Raw genomic sequence first — 26,986 nt, forward strand, 5'->3', positions numbered from 1 at the left:
GCAGCAACTACATTTGGAAGCTCATAGGGCTTGGAATATAATATACCGAAAGGCAAAAGAGCTTAGAAGGCAGCCAAAAATCAACTACCTAGCAAGGGTGAAAGTCCTCTTCCTGGGGAAAAGATGGACTTTCAATGAACCAGGGAAATTTCAAATGTTCCTGTTGGAATGGCCAGAGAAGAACAGAAGGTTTGATCTTCAGGTATAGGACTCAGGTGAAGCATGGAGATTGGAGGAGAGGGGGAAAATATGAGAGACTTGATGATGAACTGCATGTATTCCTGCACAGAAAAGTGAAACTGATAATACTCATATGAAATTTCTCAGTTAATATAGCAGGTAGAGGAAACTTTTATACTTGAAGCAAAGGAGAACACTGAATTTGAAGATAAAATATGGAGTAAAAATGGAGTCAATAGAAAAAAGGAAAATGTAATGGTAGAAAGAAAAAGGAGAGGGGGAATAGGCCAAGATATTTCATATAATAACATTTTTTCTTTATTACAGTGAGCTATTGCAATGATATGGAAGGGGGAAGGCAAGGCGGAATGAGGTAATCTTCGCTCTCAACAGAGGTAATTAGGAGAGGAAACAGCATATATACCTAATGGGGTATAGGCATTTGGCATAAGAAGGAGAGGGGGGAGACAGGGAAAGGGGGGTGATGTGAGTGATGGAGGAGAGGATGGACCATGGGGGGAGAGTGCTCAGATGTTACACATTTTCTTTTTCATTTCTTCCAAGGGGCTGTGATTGGAAGGCCTGTCCAGGACCATAGGGCAAGGTGGATGCTGGGCCTAATTGGTGGTATGGGGGCTCAAGGGCTTTTGGCCCCAGAGCCGAGGATCTGTCTGCTGTACCACTCAGCTACCCTACAACAGACTCAGAGTGAAAGGAGAGGGAAAATAAAGTACATAGTAGTGGAGAAATATGAAAGGAGGGATTTGTGATCAGCAATGGCAATGGTGAAAAAAAACGGAAGTAACTTTTCTGAAGGACTTATGATAAAGAATGTGATCCACCCGTGACAGAGTTGTTGGTGTTGGACCAAAGACTGAAGCACATTTTTTATTATTATTACTTTTGGGGGGAGGGTGCAGGGCAAATGGGGCTGGGTGCCCTACCTGGGCCGCATAGCCAGGTCATCATTGGGTGTGTGAGGCCAGGTTTGAACCTGGCTGCTCCTGGCTCAAGGGCCAATGCTCTGTCTGCCACCCAGCCACCCCTACTATTATTACTATTTTATTTTATTTGGGGTCTTTTTTTTTTTGGTTTTTGCAGGGCAATAAGTTTCAGGTGGCTTGCATGTCACACGGCTGGGTGATTGTTTGGTGTACAGGGCCAGATGTGGACTTGGGTGGTCGTGGTTCCAGGGCTGGTGCTCACCACCTGGCCATACCTACAATTATTACAGTTATTATTTTTTTTAATTTTAAATTTTTTCTCTCCCCTTTACTTTATCACTCAAGTGAGTCTATATTTATGGGGGGGGGTATTTCATTTACTTTTAAACAAGAATATTATATTAATGTATAAAAACATTATTTGTAAAAAATGAGAATAAATATTAAATTGAAAAAATAAAATAACTGTAAACAACATTGAATATTTTAGAATATATCTTCCAAGGCAAACCCAGAAACTGTATGAGCACTATTATAAAGCACTCTTCATCCAAATAAATTCAAATCTGAATACTTGGAAAAATGTCAACTTCTCATGGTTAGGCTGAACTAATACAATAAAAATTAGAATTATACCCATTCTATTACTTATTCATTCTCATATCAATCAAACTAGGAAATATCTACTGTACCAACTTAGAAAAATAGTAACAAAATTCATCTGGAGCAAAAAAAGAGCACAAATAGCAAGGGAACTGTTGAAAAAAATGTAAAGGGAGTTGGCCTTATCTCTAGCAGATTTAAAAGTATACTATAAAGCAGCAGTCATCAAAACTGCCTGGTACTGCTTTATAGAGTAATTGAACAGTGTATGAGGATAGGTTCTAAAGAAACTGCAGTGACTACAGCAATCTACTAATTGAGAAACCCAAAGACATCATTTTCTGGGTTAAGAACTCACTATTGACAAAAATTGTTGGGGGAAACTGGAAATTAGTATGACAAAAATTAGGCATACATCCACATTTCAACACCTATACTTTAATAAGGTAAAAATGGGAACAGGATGTAGACATAAAGAGTAATACCACAGATAAATTAAGAGACCAAAAAATAATCTATCTATCTGATCTAAGGAAGAATCAAACAAGAATCAGAGAACATTATAAACTTCAAAATAGATGATTTTGACTATATTATATCACAAAGCTTTTGCACTAAAGAAAACAATGCTACCAAAATTAGAAGGAAAGCAGAAAACTAGGAAGCAATATTTTACAACCAGGAATTTTGAAAAAGGAATCCATTCTAAAATAGAGATTTTCATTACATGTATTAAATCACAAGTCACTTGCCAATTGATAAATGGTCAAAGGCTATGAACAGACAGTTTTCAAATGAAGAAATTAAAGCTTAAAGCTATATATATATATATATATGTATACATATATATATATATGTATACATATATATATATATATATTCATTTGAAAAAATGCTCCAAACCACTATATTAAAGAAATAGAAATAAAATAAATAATGAGGTATCATTTCACACTTACTAGATTAGCCAAGGTGATAAGGGAAGATCATCAATGTTGGAGAGGTTGTGGGAGGATTGGAACATTGATTCATTTCTGGTGGTGTTGTGAATGGATCCAACCATTCTGGAGATCAATATGGAATTATACCCAAAGAACAAAAAAACTGTTCATACCTTTAGACCAAGAAATTCTAATTCTAAGTATATATTCAGAAGAAATTATAAAAAAGTGGGAAAATTCCTATATGTTCCAAAATATTCACATCAGTTATTTTTGTGGGAGCAAAGAATTTAAAATTGAGAGGATGCCCATCAATTGAGAAATGGCTAAACAAGAAATGGTGTGTGAATATTATGGTATACTATTTTTCTATAAGAAACCATAAACAGTCAGACTCTAGAGAAGCATGGAGTAAATTATGGGATCTGAAGCTGAATGAAGGGAGCAGAACCAAGATAACAATGTACACATAAACAACAACATTATGAGATGAACAACCTAAAACGAAGAAGTTCCTTTCGGCAGTCCAGAAAGATAGGCCAACTGTATTTGACTGGTTATGAACTATATTATCCCCATTCAGAGGAAGAAAAACAAAACAAAACACACAGAAAAAAAAGAAACATACCTTCCGAATCTGATGAACACTTTATAAAAAATTCTCTCTCTTATTTATCCTTTTCCCTTAATCCTAATTCCTCATGCCTAAAATTACTAATTTGTAAATATGTTTAACAAAATATGTATGTAAAATGCTAACCTGACTGTTCCCTGATAAGGAGTGGGGGGGTGGGAAGGAAGGGGGGAGAGAAATTTTGTAACTTGGAAATATGCATATGCACATGATTGAAAATAAATAAATTATATCACTTGAACAGGTGAATAAAAAGAAAAACTCTCTGTTGACTCTTTATCAATTAGGGAAGACTTGTAACTTTAAAAATTTCATGCAATTCTCTATATATTTTAGAAATGAGACCTTTAATCAGACCTCTTGGCTCTGAAAATTGTTTCCCAGCTTTCTGCTTTCCTTCTAATTTTGACAGAATTGGTTTTATTAGTGCAAATCCTTTTTAATTTAATATAGTAAAAATTCATCCATTTTTCAATTTACAACATAGACTATTTCTTGCTTGGTCATACATTTTCCCCCTTTCTATAGATCTGACAAAGTATTCCCTGTTCTGTTAATTGGTCTATTATGCCACACTTTATCTTTATCTCTAAATCCTGTACCCATTATGACTTCATTTTGGTGTGGTGAGAAATGGATCTATTCCTGGCTTTTACCATATTATTTTCCAGTTTTCCTAAAAATTTTTGGTCAAATAGTGAGTTCTTATACCAGAAGCTAATGTCTTTGGGTGCATCAAACAGTGGATTATTGTAGTCATTCACTACTATTTTGAACTTCTGATCAACTGATGCATTACTCTATTTCTTAACCAGTACCAGGAAGTTTTGATGACTGCTGGTTTAAAGTATAATTTTAGACCTGGTGGAGTTTAGTCACCTTCCTTTATATTTTTTTTCATCAGTTCTCTTTGTATTGTTGACTATTTCATGCTCCAGCGTAAAAAATTCTTCTTTGGTACTTTGTTTGGTTGTTATGGCATTGAACAAGTAATTTAATTTTGGTAGAATTATTGATTTTATTATATTACTTTGATCTAATCATGAGCAATTGACATTTTTACAATTGTTTAGATCTGATTTAGTTTGTGAAGAGTTACTTTGTAACTGGGTTCATATAGTTTCTGGGTTTGTCTTGAGAGGTAGATTCTCAAATATTTAATATTGTCTGCAGTTATTATAAATAGAATTTCTCTATCACTTATTCTTGGGTTTTGTTGCTCACATATTGATGATTTGTGTGGATTTATTTTATATCCTGTCACTTTGCTGAATTTGTTACTGTTTCAAGGAGTTTTATAGATAATTTTATTGGGTCATCATGACATCTGTAAAGAGTGAAAGTTTTGATTAATCAATTCTAATTCCTTCATTTTTTTCTTCTCTTATAATGTAATCTATCAGTTGTATTATTATATTGAATAGTAATGGTGATAATGGTCATACTTGCTTCATTCCTGATCTTATTGGAAATGCTCCTAATTCATTTCCATTACATATAAGATTGGTTGATGGTTTGGATAGATATTACTTATTATTTTAAGGAAAACATCCATTTATTCCTATACTCTCAAAGAATTTATTTTCAATAAATTTCAAAAGAAATGGATTTTGTATGTTGTCAAAGATTTTTTCAGCATCTATTGAGATAATCACATGATTTTTGCTAGTCTTGATATTGATATCTTCAATTATGTCAAGTGTTTTCCTAATATTGAACTATCCTTGCCTATCTAGTAAAAATCCTACCTGATCATGGTGTATTATCATAGTAATAGCATGGTGTAATCACTTTGCTAAAATTTTATTAAAGATATTTGCATCAATGTTCATTTGAGAGATTGATCTATATTGGTATCATAAAAAGAATTTGGCAGAACTCCTACTGTTTCTTTAAATAGTTTATGTAGAAGAAGAATTAATTTTTCCTTAAATGTTTGCTAGAATTCACTTGTAAGTCCATCTGACCCTGAAGACTTTTTCTTAGGGAATTTATTGATGGTTTCTTCAATTTCTTTTTCTGAAATTTTGGAAGTCCTCCATTACATTGAATATCTATCATTTCCCTGATACATTATGCTGAATTTTGCAGGGTAGCAAATTCTTGGTTATAATCCAAGGTCCTTTACCCTCTAAAATACCATATTCTAGACCATCATATCTGTCAGTGTTGAAGCTGATAAATACTATATAAGCCTGATTGTGCATCCTTTGAACTTAAACTGTATCTTTTTGGATGCTTGCAGTATTTTTCCTTTATTTGGGAGCTGTAGAATTAAGCTATGATAGTCCTAGGAATTTTTATCCTGACATCCCTATTTGGAAAAGTTCTGAGTATTTTTTCATTGGGTATTTTATCTTCTTCCTCTTGCAGATTTGAAAAGTTTCCCCTGATAATTTACAGAAATATATTTTCCAAGCCCTTTTTTGTAATAAAAGGTCATGGAAAGATAAACTAAAAATAATTTAGAAACTAAATTACTTAATTTTAAATAATGAATGGATCAAAGAACAAATCATAGAAAAAAATCAATCATCTCCTACAAAGGAATGAAAACAATTAGACATCATACCAAAAGTTATGGGATGAAGCTAAAGCAGGTTGTAAGGGATATTTTACATGTATAAATGTTTTTTTTATGAATAAAACTGAGGAAGAGAAGATCAATAAATTGAGTATACAACTAAAAAAAAACCTAGAAAAACACCAAATTAAAAATCCTCAATTAAATACTAAATTAGAAATTTTGAAAATCAAGGGAGAGATTAATAAAATTGAAAGCAAGCAAACATTGAACTTTTAAATGAAACTGAGTTGATTTTTGTGAAAAAAAAAACTATAGAAAAGATAAAACTTTGGTTAATTTGATTTTTATTTTTAGGATTTTTTTGCAAGGCAAATGGGGTTAAGTGGCTTGCCCAAGCCCACACAGCTAAGTAATTATTAAATGTCTCAGCTCAGATTTGAACCCAGGTAGTCCTGACTCCAGGGCCAGTGCTTTATCTACTGCGCCATCTAGCCACCCCCAAATTTGATTTTGAAAAGAAAGAGATGAAATTACCAGTACCAAAAATGAATGTTGAACTCAACAACAATCAGGAGGAAATTAAAGAAATAATTCACACCTATTTTGCAGAAATCTATACCAATAAATTTGATAACCTGAATGCAAAGGATGAATATTAAAAAGTACTGCAAGAAACCAAAATATGCAGTTTAAGTTCCAACGATGCACAATCAGGCTTATATAGTATTTATTAGCTTCAACATTGAAGGATCTGATGGTCTAGAATATGGTATTTTAGAGGGTAAAGGGCCTTGTTTTAGAATCAACAATTTACTACCCTGCAAAATTCAGTAGTCTATCAGGGAAATGAAAGATATTCAATGTAATAGAGGACTTTAAAACTTTCCTGATAAAAAGACCAAAACTAAACAAAAAATTCAGTCTTGAAACACGAGACTCAAGAGATGCATGAAAAGGGAGATGAATAGGGGCAAAATGTTATTCAACAACATTAAGTTTAAGTATACAATTCTACAATGAAGATAACACTTTTAACATTTGAGAATTATTCTTCTCTTTGGATAAAGTTTTATTTCTTGCAGAATATTTTTGCTATTGTCTTTTCAAGTATTTTCAAATAAGTTTTGATAGTTTGTTGGTATGATACTGAATATGTAAATTGATTTAAGTAGAATTTTATTTCTGTTATATAGGATGGGCCTGTCCATGAGAAATTAATATTTCTCTAATTGTCCAAATTTGACTTTATTTGTGAGAAGTGTTTTGTTTAAATAATTCTTGAGTTTGTCTTGACAGCTAAACGTTTCAGTATTTTACATTGTCTACAGTTGTTTTAAATGGAATATCTCTTTTTTATCTCTTGCTGTTGCACATTGTTAGTAATATAGAGAAATGTTGATGACTTCTGTGTGTTTATTTATATTGGCTGACTTTACTAAAGATGTTAATTGTTTCAACTAATTTTTAGGTGATTCTCTTGGATTTTCTAAGTATACCATTATATCATCTGCATTGAATGATAAATTATCTCTTTCCTTAATCCTAATTCCTCATATTGAAATTGTGTATTCCAATTCCTTCAATTTATTTTCTCCTCTTATTGCTACAGATAGCAAATCTAGTGCACTATCAAATAATAACTGTGATAATGAGCATTCTTGTTTTATTTCACAGTCTAATGGGAAGGATTCTAGTTTATACCTTTACAAATATGGCTTGCTTACGATTTTAGAAAGATACTACTTATTATTTTAATAAAAGTTCTATCTATTCCAATGCTTTGTTGTACTTTTAATAGGAAATAATGTTGTATTTCCTGCACTATTAAGATAATTACATTATTTTTGTTGTTATTTTTATTGATATGGTCAATTGCATGAATAGTTTTCCTAATAGTGAACCAGTCATGCATTCCTGATATGAATCGCACCTGTACATTATGTATGATTTTTTGATATATTGCTGTAATTAGCATGTATTTTAATATATTTTCATCAATATTCCTTAATGAAAATGATCTATAATTTTCTCTCTTTTTTCTTTTCCATGTTTATTATCATCACCATAGTTTTGTCATAAGATGAATTAGGTAGGACTCATTTTAAAAATTATTTTTCTAAATATTATGTATAATGTTAGAGGGAAAAGTCCTACATGTTCTAAAATATTCATAGCAGCTCTTCTTGTAGTAGCAAAGAACTGGAAATTGGGGAATGATTTAAAAAGGTTATGATACATGAATATATGACTATTATGGAATACTATTGTTCTATAAGAAACTATATATGATCGGTCAGAGTCTAGAGAAGTAAGGAATGACTCAGAGAATCTGATGCTGATTTGAAGGGAGTAGAAGCAAGAGAACAATGTACACATCAACAACAACATTATGAGATGAACAACCTTTATGGAAGTAGCTCCTCCTAGCAGTCCAAAGAGCTAAGATAACTGTATGTATAAGACTGGCTATGGATAATATTATTGTCATCCAGAGGAAGAAAAACAAAACAAAATGAAACAAAACAAAACAAAACACACACACACACTCACAAATAACCCTTCAGAATCTGATGAAAAATTTATAAAAATTTTATCTTATGTATCTCTTTCCCTTAATCCTAATTCCTCATATTATTACACATAATTTATAAATATATTTATCAAAATATGTACATTGCTTAATTGACTATTTGCCACCAATGGGAGGTGGTTGGGAATGGAGGGTGGAAGGAAATTTTGTAATTTATAAATACGCATGTGCATATGGATAAAAATAAATTAATTAAATTTTAAAATCAAAACCAACTCTTGGCTTTATTTATAAAATTGATGGTAGTCTTCCTTTCAATTTTATGAATTTTTCCTTTTATTTTTAGAATTTTCAAATTTGTGCTTAATTGGAAATTATTTTTTAAGTTTTTTTAATTGCATGTATATTTTAATGATCTGTCCTTTTTCTACATTATTTTTCTTTCTCTTTTATTAAAAAATATTTTTACCAATTTCATATCAAGAAATTTTTGGCATTCATTTTTGCAAGATTTTGAATTCTAAAATTTTCTTCCTTCTTTTGTGTCCTTTACTACTCCTAAAATAATATGCAATTGAATATATTATACACATGACAATAATGCAAAATATATTTCCATATTAGTTACAGTTCTGAAAGAAGAAATAGCTTTAAAGAAAAACATGAAAAGAAATACAATGAAAGATGAATGTTTCAATCTGCATTAAAGCCCATCAGTTTTTTGTTTTAAATTTATTTATTTATTTACACATTACACAATAGTCTTGTAAAAGTAAACATATTCCTCACTCTCCTCCCCCTGCCCCCCACAAGAATAGAGAAACCTCACAAAAAATAAAGTGAGAGAAAAAGAAAAAAAATGTACTTCACTTTGTGTTCAGGTACCATCAATTCTGACTCTGGAATGGATTGTACATTTTATCATTAGTCCATCAGAAAAGTTACTTCAATATTTTTTCCCCACAGTTGCTATTGGTAACAGTATTTTCCTCCATCCATTCCTCCCCACTCCCATTTATTCCACACTCTCTCTCTCCTTTCACTTTGTCTCACTTCAAAAGTGTGCTGTGATGTAGTGGATAGAGCACAGGCCCTGGTGCCAAGGAGATAACCCCAAATTCACCCCCAGACACCCAACACATACCCAGCCATGTGACCCTGGGCAAGTCATCCAACCCCACTGCTTTGTTAAAAAAAAAAAAGAAGAAAAAAAGTGTGTTTTATCTAACTACCCTCTCCTATAATCTTCCCTCTCCTCTGTCATCTACTTTCCCCCTCCCCTCCTCCTGTCTCCATTTTCCCATCCCCCTTCCCTCCTTTTCCCTCTATGCTAAGATAGATTTCTATACCCCATTGAGTGTGTATGTGGTTTCCTCTCTGAGCCATTTCTGATGAGAATGAAGTCTCACTCATTCCCCTCACCATCCCCCCCATTCTGTTCCATTGCAAAAGCTTTTTATTGACTCTTTTAAGTGAAATATCTTACCCCATTCTTCCTCTCCTTTCCTTTTCTCCCAGTTCACTCCTTTTTTGCACATTGCCTACATCTTTACAATATATTATGACTTCATATTCAGCTCGCTCATGTGTCTTGTCTATTTATGTTCCTTCTAACTGCTTTAATATATGAGACAGTTCATATGAGTTATCAGTATCATCTTTCCATGAAAGAATACAAGCAGTTCTTAAATCAAAAATGAGGTGTCACTTCACAGCTATAAGATTGACCAAGATGAGAAAAAGGGAAAATGATCAATGTTAGAGAGGTTGTGGGAGGACTGGGCCACTGATGAATTGCTATCCAGAGTTGTGAATGAATGGATCCAGGGTATCTGAAGAGCAATATGGAATTATACCCAAAGAGTAATAAAACCATTCATACATTTTGATTCAGCAATTCTTATTCTATTTCTATATCCAGAAGAAATTATAAAATATGGGAAAAGTACTACATATTCCAAAATATTAATAACAGCTCTTTTTGTAGTGGCAAAGAATTGCAAATTGAGGTGATGTCCATCAATTGGGGAATAGCTAAACAAGTTATGGTACATGAATAATATACTATGGAATATTGTTATGAAAGAAATCATATACACTCTAGAAAAGTATGGAATGTCTTACAGGATCTGATGCTGAGGGAAAGAGAGCAGAACTAACAGAACAATATACATGTTAACAGCAACCTTGTGAGATGATCAACCTTAATAGAATCAACTCCTCTCAACAGTTCAGAGAGTTAGGACAACTGTATTGGACCAGATCACCATCCAGAGGAAGGAAAAACAAAATAAAAGAAAACAAACATGAAAAGACAACCCTTCAGAATCTAATGAACACTTTATAAAAACTATCAATTATGTATCTCTTTCACTTAAATCTAATTCTTCATACCCAAAATGACTAATATATAAATATGTTTATCAAAAATATGTATGTTCAATACTAACCTGACTGTTCCCCATTGAGGGGAGGTGGTGGGAAGGGAAGTTGGAAGGAAATTTTGTAATTTAAAAATATGCATATGTACATGGATGTAAAAAAATAAATTTTATAAAAAGAATACAAGCAGTTCAATATCATTAAATTGCTTATAATTACCCTTACTGTCCACCCTCTCTGTGCTTTGCCTAAGTTCTATACTTGCAGATCAAATTTTCTATTTAACTCTGGTCATTTCAATAGGAAAGGTTGAAATTTCTCTTTTTCATTGAATGTCCATCTTTTGTCCTAAAAGAGGTTATTCAATTTTCCTGGGTAGTTGATTCCTGATTGTAATCCAACTTCTTTTGCCTTCCAGAATTTCATATTTCCTGTCCTATGAGCCCTTAATGTAGATTCTGCTAAGTCCTATGTAATCCTGACTATGGGATGATGATATTCAAATTCCTTTTTTCTGGCTACTTGCAATATTTTCTCCCTTACTTTGGAGGCTATAATATTCCTAGTATTTAGGGGGGGTGATCTCTTTCAGGAAGGGATTGGTGGATTTTCGAAATTTTTCTCATCAAAACATCAGCTTCCCTTATCTCCATTTGATATTTGTAGAAGCAATTTCCTTCACAGACTTTTCCTATCTTTTTTTTTCCCATCTAACCAATTCGAACTTTAAAACATTCTTCTCCTCATTGACCTTTTGGACTGCTTTTTCCATTTGGCCTAAACTGGTTTTTAACATGTTGATTTCTTTGGTGTTTATTTTAATTTCTACTTTTTCATGATATTCCTGCATTGCTCTCCTTTCTTACTCTTATTGTTCCTCTACTGCCTGTATTTGATTTTCAATTTTTTTGAGCACTTCCATAGCCTGAGAACAATTCCTACTATTCTTGGAAGTTTTGGATACAGACTTTGTCTCTTCTGAATTTGTGTTTTGATTTTCCATGGGACCAATATAATTATCTATGGACAGTCCTTTTTCTCTTCTGTATGTTCATTTTCCCAGCCAATGAACTGGTTTTAACATACTTTCCAAGCTTTTGATGTCCCCAAAGATGTCAATTCCTTCAAGATCTTATGAAAGTCTCTGACTGCTCTCCTGGCCTATGATCTGGTCTGTGGACACACAAGCACTCTCCTCTGCCCTAGAATTGTGAGGAAGGTCCTTGCTCCACTATAATTCCAGACTGAAACCAGGATCTAAGCAATGACAAAGCAACATAGTCCTGTCCCAGGGATAGCAAAGAGATCCTTCTAATCTCCTTTCTATCCCCTTACTATCCATAGGCTGAGGGTTTCAGAAGCAGCTACCTCTGCTTATTCAGTGACTCCCAAGACTTTCTGGTGTCAGGGATTGCACTGTTAAAGCATGTATTGGGACCATTCTCCAATACCAACCCTATGTGGCAGAGTTTTCCTACTGAAACAAGTTGTCCTTGGCAATCCCTAAACTTAGATACCTGACAAACATCACGACTTCCACTGAAGCAGTTGTCCGACTTACTGTTCCTAGATTGCAAGTCCAGTTCACTCTAGCATGGCCCAGGCTGTACAGCTGATCCTTTCCATCCATAGTGCTTCAGAGTCTTCCTGCTATTCCAAGTTATTTTGGGTTAGAAAATTATTTCATACATTTTTCCCTCATATTAGAATTTGGTTACTAAATTAGTAACATAATAAATAGTTTTCTTTCCAGTTCTGGACATATCATCATGATAGTTTCAAAGATCCCTATTTCATTGAATGTCCATCTTTTCCTGAGAAGGTATGAACCCTTTTTCTGGGTATATATGCATACATACATATACATATGCATATATGTATATAAAATTAGAAAATGAAATAATAAAAATCTGTGGAGCTCAGGAGAGCCTTTGCTTTTATTCCAATATCTTCGCTCCACTTCTAGAAACTACATTTTCCTACAAGTCACCATAGTTATTAAAGTAATATCATTATTTAACATACATGCACCAAATGATATCACATCCAAATTTTTGAAAAAGTTAAATGAATTGCACCAAAATTATAATCAGTCTCCCTCTCTGAAATTTAGATAAACATAGCCACAAAATAAACAAGAAAGAAGTCAAGAAGTTGAATAAAATTTTAGAAAACTTAAGCAGGTTCAACCTCTGGAGGAAAAATGAGCTCAGGCATAAAAGTTTAAAATCAAATGCAGAATGGAAGAAATATTAGATGCATCCTTTTTAGATGATGAAATAAAGGAACATGCAAAGATAAATAATTTTTTTTAAAAAAGTGATTTTCATTGATATGCACTTGTAAAATTATAAGTCACAACATTTCCTTCCACCGTCCCTTCCCACGCCTCTTCCCTCAGCGGTGAATAGTCATTCATTTAGCATTTACATACAAAGTTTTTTCACAAACATGTTTAAAATTAGTATTAGTTATTTTTGATTTCGGAAATTAGGATTAATGGAAGGAGAACATTTTTATAACATGTTCATCAGATTAAGAAGGGCTGGGGTTTATTTTTAGTGTTTTGTTTTGTTTTTCTTCTGCTGGATGGGTATAATATAGTCCATAGTAGTCTAATACAGTTATTCTCAATCAATGGACTGCTGAGAGGAACTGCTTCCATCAAGGTAGTTCATCTCATAATGTTGTTGATGTGTACATTGTTCATCTAGTTCTGTTCCCTTCACTTAGCCTCAGATCCCTTAAATCATTCCATGCTTCTCTAGAGACTGACCATTTATGGTTTCTTATAGAACAATAGTATTCCATAGTATTCATGTTCCATAACTTGTTTAGCAGATAAACCCAAAATGAATTGTAAACTAAATAACCTAAATTTAAAGACTGTGGGGATCAAACAACAAATTATAGAAACAATAAAACATTTCATGCAAAACAATGACATCAGTGAGGCATCTTACCAAAATTTTATAGAATGCAGTTAAAGCAGTTCTTAGTGGAAATTTTATATTACTAAATACTTATATAAATAAACTAGAAAAACAGGAGATCATTGAATTCTGCATATAAGTAAAATATTTAGAAAAAGAACATATTAAAAATGTCCAACTAAGTACAAAATTAGAAATTCTGAAAATCATGATGAACTTAACAAAACTGAAAATAAGAAAATCATTTAAGTAATAAGTGAAACTAAGTAATAAATTTTAAAAATAAATAAAATAATAAAAAATTGATTTTATAAAAAAAAACTTTAGTTAATGTGATTTTAAAAAAGAAAGAAGAAAACTAAATTGCCAGTATCAAAAATGAGGAAGAACACCAATGAGTAAAAAAAAATTAAAGTGACAATGCAGAGCTTTTTTGCCCAACTGTATGCTAATAAATTTGACAATCTAAGTGAAATGAGTGAATATTAACCAAAAAATAAGCCACCCGATTAGCAGAAGAGTAAAAAAATACTTCAATAATTCCATTTCAGAAAAAGAAATTTTAGAAAATATCTATAAGCACTCTAAGGAAAGAACATATCCAGACCCACATGTATTTACACGTGCATGCTCCCAAACACTTAAGGAAGAAATAATTTCCATTCTTATATAACTACTTTTAAAAATAGAAGGAGTTCAGCCAAATTCCTTTTATGACACCAATATGGTGCTGATACTTAAACCAGGAAGATTCAAATTAGACAAAGAAAATTCTAGAACAATCTCACTAATACATATTGGTACAAAAATATTAAATACAATTTTAACAAAGAGATTACATATTATTGTTAAGAAAACACATTATGATCAGGAAGGATTTATACAAAATAGTCAGTGATGGTGCAATATAAGAAAAAGCAATCCATATAATTGATCATATCAATAGCAAAGCCAAAAGAAATAAAATGACTACCTCAATAGATGATGAAAAAAACTTCACCAAAGTACAACTCCCATTCCTCTTAAAACCATAGGATTACAGGAATGAATGGAAGTTTCCTTAAAATAATAAGCAGTATCTATCTAAAAGCTTGAGCAAGAATTATATTTAATAGGAATACTCTTGAACTATTTCCAATAAAATCTGGGGTAAAATAAGAATACCCTTTATCACAGCTACTACTCAGTATAGTATTAGAAATTTTTACTTTAGCAGCAAGAGAAGAAAAAAGAAATTGAAATAATTAGACTGAAAAGAAAACTTACACTTTTTGCAGATTATGGGATGGTGTACTTAGAGAATCCTAGAAAATCAACTAAAAACAACTTGAAATAATTAGCAAATTCAGCAAATAGCAAGATATAAGTAAATTGATATAAATCATCAGCATTTCTATATATAAAAAATAAAGCCTAAGAGCAAGAGATAGAAAGAAAATTTCCATTTAAAGTAACTGTAGACAGGATTAAATAATTGGAAATCTACCTCCTAAGACAACTCAGAAACTGTATGAAAAGAATTACAAAGTACTTTTTACACAAAGTTCATGTGTAAAGATTTGGAAAAATATCAATTGAACATGGTTAGGTTACCGTAATATTATAAAATGATAATTCTATCAAAATTAAATTATTTATTCAGTGAAAGAGCAATCAATCTACCAAAGTACTATTTTAAAGGGCTAGAAAAAATAGTAACAAAATTTATCTGAATCAATGAAAGGTCATGAATGTCAATAGAATTGAGGAAAAAAATTGCAAAGAAAAGTGTTCCAGCTGAACCAGATCTAAAACTGTACTATAAAGCTACAGTCCTCAAAACTCTCTTGTTTTAGGGGCAGCTAGGTGGCACAGTGGATAGAGCACTGGCCCTGAAGTCAGGGGTACCTGAGTTTAAATCCAATCTCAGATACTTAATAATTACCTATTTGTGTGACCTTGGGCAAACCACTTAACCCCATTTGCCTTGCAAAAACCTAAAAAAAAAACTCTCGGGTTTTAGTTTTGAAACAGAATAATGGATCAATGGATTAGAGCAGGTACAAAAGAAATAATGGTAAATGATTGTAGAGACCACTGTATGAGAAACTCCAAGACACTAGTTTCTTGGATAAGAATTCACTATTTGCCAAAAACTATTGGAAAAACTGGAAAATAGTGTGGAAAAATTAGATATACATTCATATCTCACACTCTCTACCTTATTAAGGTACAAATGGGATCAGAATATAGCTCAAACACTATTAAGAGAACAAGAAATAGTCTATCTGTTGGCTCTATGGAGAGAAGAGAAATTTATGATCAAACAAGAGAGAACATTATAAATTATAAATGCATGCTTTTGACTATATTTAAATAAATGATTTTACATTAATAAAATCAATGCAATCAAGATTAGAATGAAAACAGAAAGTTGGGAAGGAAATTTTACAGCTAGGAATTCTGTTAAAGGACTCATTTCTAAAATATTTAGATAACTGAATCAAATTTATAATATTACAAGTCATTCTCCAATTGATAAATGATCAAAGGATATGAAAGGGACAATCAATTTAAGAATGACTGAATGAATTATGGTATATGAAGGTTCTGGAATATTGATGTTCTATAAAAAAATATGAGTTTGGCGCAGTGAGGTGGCACAGTGAATAGAGCACCAATGCTGGACTCAGAAGGACCTGAGTACAAATCCAGTCTCAGACACTTGATAATTAATTGCCTCTGTGACCTTGGACAAGTCACTTAACCCCATTGCCTTGAAAAAGTCAAAAAGAAAATAAAAGAAGTCATGAGTGGTTAGACATCTGAGAAGCATGGAAAAATTACATGAACTGATAATATTTGAAATGAATAGGACCAAAAGAACATTGAACAAATTAACAACATCATTGTGAGATGACCAACTATTATGGATCCAGCTCCTTTCAATTGTTCAGAGCTCAATAATAACCCCGAGAAATCTTCTATGGACAATATGATCCTCATCTGGGGGAAAAAAAAAAAAACATGGAGTCTTAACATATACTATTTTCACTTTTTAAAACGTCTTTATTATTTCTTCCTTTCTGCTGATTTTTTTCTTTACCCTTATTTCTAACTCCTCTTTCACAATAAGACTAATATGTAAATATGTTAGATACAAATGTACATGCACAACTTTTACCAGACTCTTCATTGCCATGGGAAGGGAGGAGGGAGATCAGGGTGGAACATAAATGAGAACTCATAAATTTGAAAATGCATGATTGCTACTTTTGAAGTGGAGAGATACACACAGGGCAAAAGTACAAGGTTGGAGTAAAATATATTATGCCTCAACTGAAGTGAAATAATCTGGGGTAGCAATCCTAATCTCAGAAAAACAAAAGCAAAAACATCAGTCTCATTAAAAGGGATAAGGAAGGAAATACCATCTTCTTAAAAGGCACAATTGATAATGAAGCTATATCATTACTAAAGATGTAAGCACCTAGTGGTATACCATCCACATTCCTAGAGGAGAAGCTGAGTGAATTTGAAAGAGAAATAGGAAAACTTCAATATCTCAAGATCTCAATCTCCCTTTCTCAGAACTAGATGAATCTATCAACAAATTAATAAAAAGGAAGATAAGGCACAGTGAAGCTGGACCAGGGTCCTAGTTCCATGGCAGAGGGGGCTGTTTCGAGACCTCTTGCCCCAGGGATCACAGAGAACAGCTGAAAGGGGTGGTAAGAGAACTCTATCACTCCAGAGTGGAGCAAAAGCCTCAGAGCAGCCCTGTTCTAAGAATCTACAATGCAAATCAGAGGAGCCACCCATCAATTCAAGAGCTCTCAGTCCACATATGGTGATGGGGTTGGGGAGACTGCAAAGGTCTCTCTGCTCTCCCTGGGGTGGACTCTGCAGTTTGCTCACACTCGGATCAATGTTGCAGTTTGGGCTTCTATACAACCCTAGAGGAACAGGGACCTTCCTCCCAGTTCCAGGGCAGAGGGGAGCAGTGTGGTCATCCACATCCCAAGGCACAGGAAAGAGAGCAATCAGAACCCCTCCTAAGACCATGGAGGAATTAAAGTCCCTGAGGATTGTCCCAAAACTCCCCAACGTCTTGCAAGTGTGATAAATCAGTCATAGATAGACTGAGGAAATGAGCAAACAACAGCAAAAGAAGAATTTGACCATATAAAATTACTTTGGTACCATAGAGGACCAAAATACACACTCAGAGGTCAACAAAGTTGAAATTTCTATATCCAAAACCTGCAAGAGAAATAGAAAATGGACTCAGGCTATAGATGACCTCAAAAAAACTGAAAAATAATTAAGGGAGATAGAGGAAAAATTAGGAGAATTGAAAGCACTGTAGATAAATCATGAAAACCAAGTTAATAGCTTGGTAAAAAAAAAATACAAAAAAAACACTGAAAAAAATAATATATTAACAACCGTTTTAGGCCAAATGGAAAAAGGAACAGAAAAGGCAAGAATGCCTTAAAAAAACAGAATTTTCTGGTTACAAAAAGAGGTAAAAAAGCTCTCTGAAGAAAATAACTCCTTCAAATGCAGAAGGGAACTAAACGAAGGCAGTGATTTTATGAGAATTCAGGAAGAAATAAAACTATAATAAAACAAATAAGTAAATGTGAAATATCTCATTAGTAAAACAACTCTCCTCAAAAACATATCCAGGAAAGATAATTTAAAAATTAATGGGATACCTCAAAGTCACATCCTGGAAAGGAGCCTAGACTTCATTTTTCAATAAATAATATAGCAAAATTGCACTTAGATCCTGGAAACAGAGGGTAAAAATAGAATTTGAGTGAATTCATCTATCATCTCCCAAAAGAGATCCCAACAGAAAAATTCCATGAATATTATAGCCAAATTCCAACAATCCTATGGCAAAGAGAAAATGCTGCCATTAACAAGCAATTCAACTACTGTGGTTCTATAGTAAGGATTACAAAGGATTTGGTAGCATCTAGATTAAGGGCTCATAGTATCTGGAATATGATATTCTGAAAGGCAAAAGATCTTGGTTTACAATCAAGAATCAACTACCCAGCAAAACTGAATAAGCTTTTTAAGGGGAAAAGATGGACTTTCAATGACACAGGGAACTTTCAATCTTTCCTATTTAAAAAAAAAAGAGAAATGAACCAAGTACAAAGTACAGGACTCAGATAAAACATAGAGGGGGTGGATGAGAAGGACTAATTATGTGTCACTTAATGTTGTTGAACTGTTTGGATTCCTGCATACTCATATGAACTTCCTCATTTATAAGAGCAGTTAGAAGGAGCATATATAGACAAGTAACAGGAAGGAGCTAAAATATAAGGGTATAAAATACTAATAAGATGGAGTCAATATGTGACCAATGAAAATACTGGGAGAAAGGGAAAGGTGAGAAAGAAGCTGCTAAGATATTTCACCTAAGAGTCAAGAAAAAGCTTTTACAATAGGGTGGAGCAGGGGAAGGTGAGGGGGAATAAGTGAACCTTCATTCTCATGGAAATGTCTCAAAGAGTAAATAACATAAACTAATACTCTATGTTCCCTATACCTGGGAGCAAAATGACAGGAACAGGATGAGATAAGGGGAAATGGGCAGGGAAGGTAGGGGGAGTAGGTAATAGAAGAGAGAAGATCATGGGAGAGGGTACACAGATATAACACATTTCTGAACAGGAACAGGATGAAAGGAGAGAAAGAATAGAATAAATGAAAGTGGGGAGGAATAGAGTAGAAAAAATACAGCTAGTAATGGCAACTGTGGGAAAAATATTGAAGCAATTTCTCTGATGGAGTTATGAAAAAGAAGGCAAATCATCCCAATTCAGAGCCACTGGAATCTGAATACAAACTGAAGTATAGTTTTTTTTTTCTCTCTCTCACTATTCATGAAGTTCCTCTGTGTTTTTTTTTGGGGGGGGGGGGATGGGGGTTTCATGTTTATTCACACAAGATTATTGTAATAATACAAAATTAACAAATCAAAAAAGGAAGATAAGAAGGTCAATGAAATCTTAGGAAATTTATATATGATAGACCTTTGAAGAAAACTTAATGGGAATAGAAAAGAATATTCCTCTTTCTTGGTAATACCTGGCACTTACACCAAAATTGACAATGTACTGGGGCACAAGAACTGTATAATCAAATGAAGAAAGACAAAAATAATAATGATATGTAATAAAGGGTCAGGGAAAGATAAACAAAGACCTGATTGGACATTAAATAACTTTATCTTAAATAATGCATGGATCTAACAACAAATAAAAGAAATTTTATCTATTATTATACATTACATCCAATTATATCCAATAAATTGAAAATAATGAGAAATCATACCAAAATTTATGGGATAAAGCCAAGGCAGTTTTGAGGGGAAACTATATATCTCTAAATGCCTATGTGAATAAAATAGAGAAAGAGGAGATCAATGAATTGGATATGCAACTAAAAGAATCTAGAAAAAGAACAAATTAAAGATCCTCAAGTAACAAATTAGAAATACTGAAAATCAAGGCAAAAATTAATAAAAGTGAAAGCAGGAAAACCATTGATCTCATAAATAAAACTAAGAGTTGGTTTTATGCAAAAGTCAATGAAATAGTCAAACCTTTGATTAATCTGATCAAAAAGAAAGAAGATAACCAAATTATCAGTATCAAAAAAGAAAAGGGTGAACTAGCCACCAATGAGGAGGAAACTAAAGAGATAATCCATAGCTACTTTGCTGAACGTTATGCCAATAAATGGGGATAACCAAAGTGAAATGGAAATATTTACAAAAATATAAACAGCTCCAATTAACAGAAGAGGAAACAAAATACTTAAATAAGCCCATTCCAAAAAAGGAAATTGAAGAAAGAATCAAAAAACTGCCCAAGGAAACATCTCCAAGTCCAGATGGATTTAGAAGTGAATTCTATCAGCATTTAAGAAACAATTACTTACAATTCTACACCTATTTTAAAAAATAGGAGAGGAAGTAGTTCTGCCAAACTCCTTTTATGACACCAACATGGTGCTGATATCTAAACCAGGAAGAACCAAAAGAGACAAAGAAAAGTATAGACCAATCTCCCTAATGAATTCTGATGCAAAAATCTTTAATTAAATTTTAGCAATGAGACTACAGTAAACTATTACAGGTATAATACAGCATGATAGGGTAGGATTTACACCAGGTAGGCAGGGATGGTTCAACATTAAGAAAACACAACATAATTAATAAAATCAATAGTAATATCAACAGAAAACATATGACTATCTCACTAGATGCTGAAAAACCCATTGATAAAATACACCATTTATTCTTATTAAAAACAATAGAAAGATTAGGGGGAAAATGGAGTTTCCTTATAATAATAAATAATATCTCTCTAAAGCCATCAACAAATTATTTATATAAAAGGAATAAACTCAGAATATTTCCAGTAAAATCAGTAAAATCAGGATGCCTATTATCACATTTTTATTCAATATAGTAATATAAATGCTAACAGTAACAATAAGAGAAGAAAAAGAAATTGAAGGAATCAGAATTGGCAATGAGGAAACAAAACTTTCCTTGTTTACAGATGATATAATATTATACTTAGAGAACTCAAGATAATCATCTTAAAAAACTCCCTGAAACAATTAACAAACTGAGCAAATAAATCATGATCATGAACATTTATATATATATATATATAGATAGATATAGATATAGATATAGATATAGATATAGATATAGATATAGATATAGATATAGATATAGATATAGATATAGATATAGATATAGATATAGATATAGATATAGATATAGATAAACAACCCCTAAGAACAAGACACGGAAAGTGAAATTACATTTAAAATAACTATAGACAATGTTAAAAACTTGGAAATCTACCTCCCAAGACAAACCCAGAAACTGTATGTACTCAATTATAAAGCATTCCTCACCCAGATAAAGTCAGATCTAAATAATTGGAAAAGTGTCAAATATTCATGGTTAGGTCAAGTTAATATAATCAAAATTACTATTTTAACCAAATTAAATTGCTTATTCAGTGCAATACCAATCAAACTATAAAATATCTCTGTAACAAAATTGATCTGGAGCAACAAAAGGGGAAGAATGGCAAGGGAACTGATTTAAAATAATGTAAAAAAGGCCTAGCTCTACCAGATCTAAAACTATATTATAAAGTAGCAGTCATCAAAATTGACTGGCACTGGTTAAGAAATAGAGTAATTGATCAGTGGATTAAGATAGGTTCTAAAGAAGTAGCAGTAAATGACTACTGCAATCTACTTTTGGACAAATCTAATCCATCAGTTTCTGGAATAAGAATTAACTATTTGACAAAAATTTTTGGAAAAACTGGAAAATAGTGTTGCAAAATCTAGGCATAGAACCACATTTCATACCCTATGCCAAAATAAAGTCAAAAAGGGTACAGGATTGCGACATAATGAGCAACATCATAGATAAATTAATAGACCAAGAAATACTCTTATCTTTCAGCTATATGGAAGAGGGATAGATTTATAAACAAACCAGAATTAGAGCACATTATATCCTGCAAAATAAATGATTTTGAATGTATTAAATTTAAAACTTATTCCACCAATAAAATCAGTGTTGTCCAAATTAGAAGGAAAACAGAAAGTGGGAAACACTCTTCATAATTAGTAGTTCCAATAAAGGTCACTTTTCAAAACTATATAGACATTTACATTAAATTTACAAGGTTAAAAGTCATTACCCAAATGACAAATGGTCAAATTATATGAACAGTTTTCAAATGAGGAAATTAAAGCTATTTATATTCATATGAAAAAATGTTCCAAATCATTATTGATTAGAGAAATGCAAATTAAAGCAACAATGATGTATTACCTAACACCTATCAGATTGGACAAGATGAGTAAAAGGGAATAATGTTGGAGAGGTTGTGGGATGATTGGGACATCGATGTATTACTGGTGGAGTTGTGAACATATTCAAACTTTTCTGGAGAGCAGTATAGAACTATGCACAAAAATCAATAAAACTGTTAATACCAATTGACCCAGCAATTCCAATTCTAGGACTATTTCCAGAAGAAATTGTACAAAATAGGAAAAGTCCTACATGTTCCAAAATATTCATAGCAACTTTTTTCATAATGTTAAAGAATTAGAAATTGAGGGGATGTCCATCAATTGGGAATAGCTAAACAAGTAATAACATGAATAGTACATAAATACTACAGAATACTATTGTTCTATAAGAAATCATAAGAAGTCAGATTTTAGAGATGCATGGAATGACTTACAGGATCTGATGCTGACTAAAGGGAGTAGAAACAAGAGAACAATGTAAACTTCCACAATAACATTGTGAGAAGAACAACATTGATAGAAACAACTCCTCTCAGCAGTTCAGAGAGCTAGGATGACTGTATTTAATTGGTTGTGGACTCTTATATCCTCATTCAGAGGGTTAAATGTCTTTCCAAAGGCCATACAAGTTAGGTAATTAAATGTCTGTGGACACATTTGAACTCAGGTTCTCCTGATTCCAGGGCTGCTGCTCTATCCATCGCACCACCTAACCACCCTTACACATACATAGTTTTGATAAAAATATTTACAGATTAGTTATTTTTGGTAAGAGGAATTAGGATTAAGGCTTAATATATAAGAAATAATTTTTATAAAATGTTCATCAGATTTTGAAGGGTTGTTTGTTTGTGTATGTGTGTGTGTGTGTATGTGAATTTGTTTTGTTTTTCTTCCTTTAAATGGGGATAACATTGTTCACAGAAGGTCTAATACAAGCTCTCTGAACTGCTGATAGGAGCTATTTCCAACAAAGTGTGCATTTCACAATGCTGTTAATGAGATTATTTTCTTGATTTTACTCCCTTCAGCATCTGGGTCAGCAAAAGATTCCATAAGTCATTCCATGTTTCTCCAGAGTATGACCACTTATGGTTTCTTATAGAACAATAATATTACATAGTATGCATGTACCATAACTTGTTTAACCATTCCCCAATAAACAGGCATCCCTTCAATTTCCAAATCTTTGCCATGACAAAAAGAGCTGCTATGAATGTTTTGGAACATGTAGATCTTTTTCCCATTTTTATAATTTCTTTGAGGATATAGACCTTAAATTGGAATTTGTCAGGGACCCAGATCTGGACCTTTACTACCTATGGGCTAGCAGTTGCCTGGGGGTGTGAACCTGCCCACATGGGTGTTGGGAACACCCCAGTAAGAGGAGTGGCTCCACCCATGAGGGAGGAACAGGGGAGGAGCTCAGGGGAGGAGCTTGGGACTATAAAAGAGATGGGCCTGGGGAAGAGGAGAGCCATTTTTGCTGCTATGTTAGCAATAAAGACCTGCTTGTTAGACTGCTACTGGGTGCTCTGTCCAGTTATTGCCTTCCATCCCCAAGGAGGGTCCATGTGTCCAAAGACCTGGGAAAAGTATCTATCCAAGTGAAGGCTCGGGATAGGTCCCCAAGCAGTTGGCACCAAACAGGGACAAAGGGAATTTCCACCTGGCCTCCCTTAATATGGGGGAAGAGCTGGACAGCCTCAGATTAATTTGAGATTAATCTGGGATGAAGTTATGGGGCAGGGGCTCGGTTTTCCCCTGATTAGACCCGAAGAAAAAGCAGTTCTAGCTTGTCAGTTATATAAATTAGGCAAGTGGCATCAATTTAAGCCACATATTAAGCAGTGCCTCAAATTTGTAAATAAGGTGTGGGAGGTCTCCCCATGGTTAGAACATTCAGGGATTACTAAGGAGAATTGGGAGACAGTCGGGCAACAGTTGGCTTCCTTTGATGAGTCATGTTCTGGAATCTTAACTGACCAGAATTTCTCCTTTTATTCTCTCATAAATACAGTGTTGGGGGGGGGGGGGGTTCTTATCCCTGTGGGAGAGAAACAATTGGCACACAAGTGGGAGAATCATTAGGGGAATCTTCTGAGGATGAGAATTGTATCAATAATATTCCCCCCCTTCCTCTGATTTATCCTTGGGCAGAACTTAAAGAAACTTATAAGAAACATAATAAATATGGAGTCGGGGAAGAAGAAGAAGGAAGAAGTAGCCATTCGGAGGGCAGAGCAAGAGCAGGGACGGGTAGAGAGGAAGTCAGAATCAGGGTTGTGGCGCAGCAGAAATTAAGACCCAGGGCTGTGACACAGCAGACATTGAGAAAGGAGAAAATGTTTATGCCATGCCCACAGGCAGAGACCGATGAGGCAGAAGTCTCCACATCTCTGTCCACCATGACTCTGAAACACCGAGCCAGTTTCACTTTTGGCTGTTCCAGGGGCCCTGCTCCAGAAAGTCTTATAGCATGCAGTCTTAAAGTGGCTGCTGAAGGAGGGGAGATTGTAGATTGGGAAGACTGGTGTATTACTCCAACTCTTTGTCCTGTTTTTGATGACAGTCAGGGTGGCAATTGCCATCATGAGCCAGTTCCCTTTAAAGTATTAAAAGAGCTCAAGGAAGCTATTGCAAAGTACAGCCCCTCTTCGCCATATTGCAGCATTTATTACCTAACGCCACTGCTTCATGGCCTTGGATCCCTTATGATTGGCAAGAGGTTGCAGGTGCAGTGCTCACCCCAGGACAAGCAGTCACTTTTACTGCCCTTTTAAAGAGAGAAGCAGAACAGTACATAGAGGAAAGGAGTATCACCAACCCCGATGAGGCTTTTGAGATGATTACAGGGAAAGGAAGATGGAAAAGACCTAGAGACTAAATAAATTTACAACCTATGGTATTTGCAGCTATTCAACTTTGCCAAGTCAGAGCCTTTGGGAAGCTAGAAGCCCAAGGAGCAGAAAGGGAGAAACTTATTGGTCTTAAACAATGAACAATGAAACCCCTAAAGATTTTATCAGCAGGGTACAAGAAACAGTCATATGTATTTTAGGGCACGCAACTGGTTCCAAACTGCTTATTTCGCAGTTGGTGAAAGAGGGTCTTCACCCCGAGTACCAACAGCTCTTGGATTGTTTGGGCACCAATCCCTCAATAAATGATATAATTGAGCACCTCCTAGAGGCCCCCCCCCTAAAATTAGAGAACATGAAGCCATGGCGATGGCAATAGCTCAGGGGATTAATGAAGGCCTTAAACAATGAAAGGACACTTGTTTTAATTGCAGAAGAGCATTTTAAGGCACAGTGCCGAGCATGTCAAAAGAGGGGCAGTAAACAGCCCACCTGCTATTCCTGTGGAAAAATTGGACATATGACAAGGTTCTGTAGAGCTAAGAAAACATTGGTTCTGGAAACAATAAGAGGGGCCCTCCCCATGGAGGCCCTGACACCAGAGCCTATCCTATCACAGTAGCTTCAGAGATGCCCATTGGGCCAGACCAGGAACCAAAAGGGTTGCAGGAGCACTATCAGAGGGAACTACAAAATGAAAGGATTTAGGTGACACTATTCTAAAAGTTGCCAAGCAGGGAAAGGATGAGGATTCGCTAATAATCACCCCCTACAGTACTGCCTTTATAGAGGTGGTCCCGGCCACATTTCTCCAAATAGTAGTGGGTGCGACAGGATACTCCCCTATACTTGTCCACACCCAACTACTGCCATTTGGTGACACTACTGTGTACCTTACCAACCCACACTGCTACCCAGTAACCCTTCCCCCTGGCACGGCTATTGGCTGAGGAATATCTCTGCCATGGATTGAGAGTGAGAGCTTCCCACAAGTAAATTGGTGTACTGAAGTTGGGTTACAGCAGCCCATTATACAGATAGATATAGAAGGCAAATTAGTGTCAGGAATGATTTCCACAGGAGCTGATGTGTCCATTATTGATTCAGTACAGTGGGACCCCTCCTGGCTGCTTATGTCATCTGCCAGCACTATTCTAGGGGAGGGAGGCCAACAAGGCGCTAGAAAAGCAGAGCGTCACTTAAGATGGAGATATGAAGGACGAAGTGGCTTTATTTGTCCTTTAAAGATTAAGGGACTAGGCTCTTCCCTATGGGGTAGGGATTTATTATATCAGTTACAATTGTATCTTACCACCCCTGAACATCTGGCAACAAACTCCTAGGGGCTACTGCTATGGTGAGCTGTCCAAAGATTACTTGGAGGAGTGATGACCCTGTGTGGGTGGAACAGTGGCCCCTTTCTACAGAGAAGCTCACTGCATTCAAAGATATAGTTAAGGAATTATTGTTACAACACAGAATTGAGCCTACCACCAGCCCTTATAATTCTCTGGTATTTGTGATAAAAAAGAAAGCTGGCACTTGGAGAATGCTTATTGACTTATGGGTGGTGAATAAAAAAAGAA

The sequence above is a fragment of the Macrotis lagotis genome, chromosome 2 (genome assembly GCF_037893015.1).
Source record: "Macrotis lagotis isolate mMagLag1 chromosome 2, bilby.v1.9.chrom.fasta, whole genome shotgun sequence".
In the NCBI taxonomy this organism is placed as follows: Eukaryota; Metazoa; Chordata; class Mammalia; order Peramelemorphia; family Peramelidae; genus Macrotis; species Macrotis lagotis.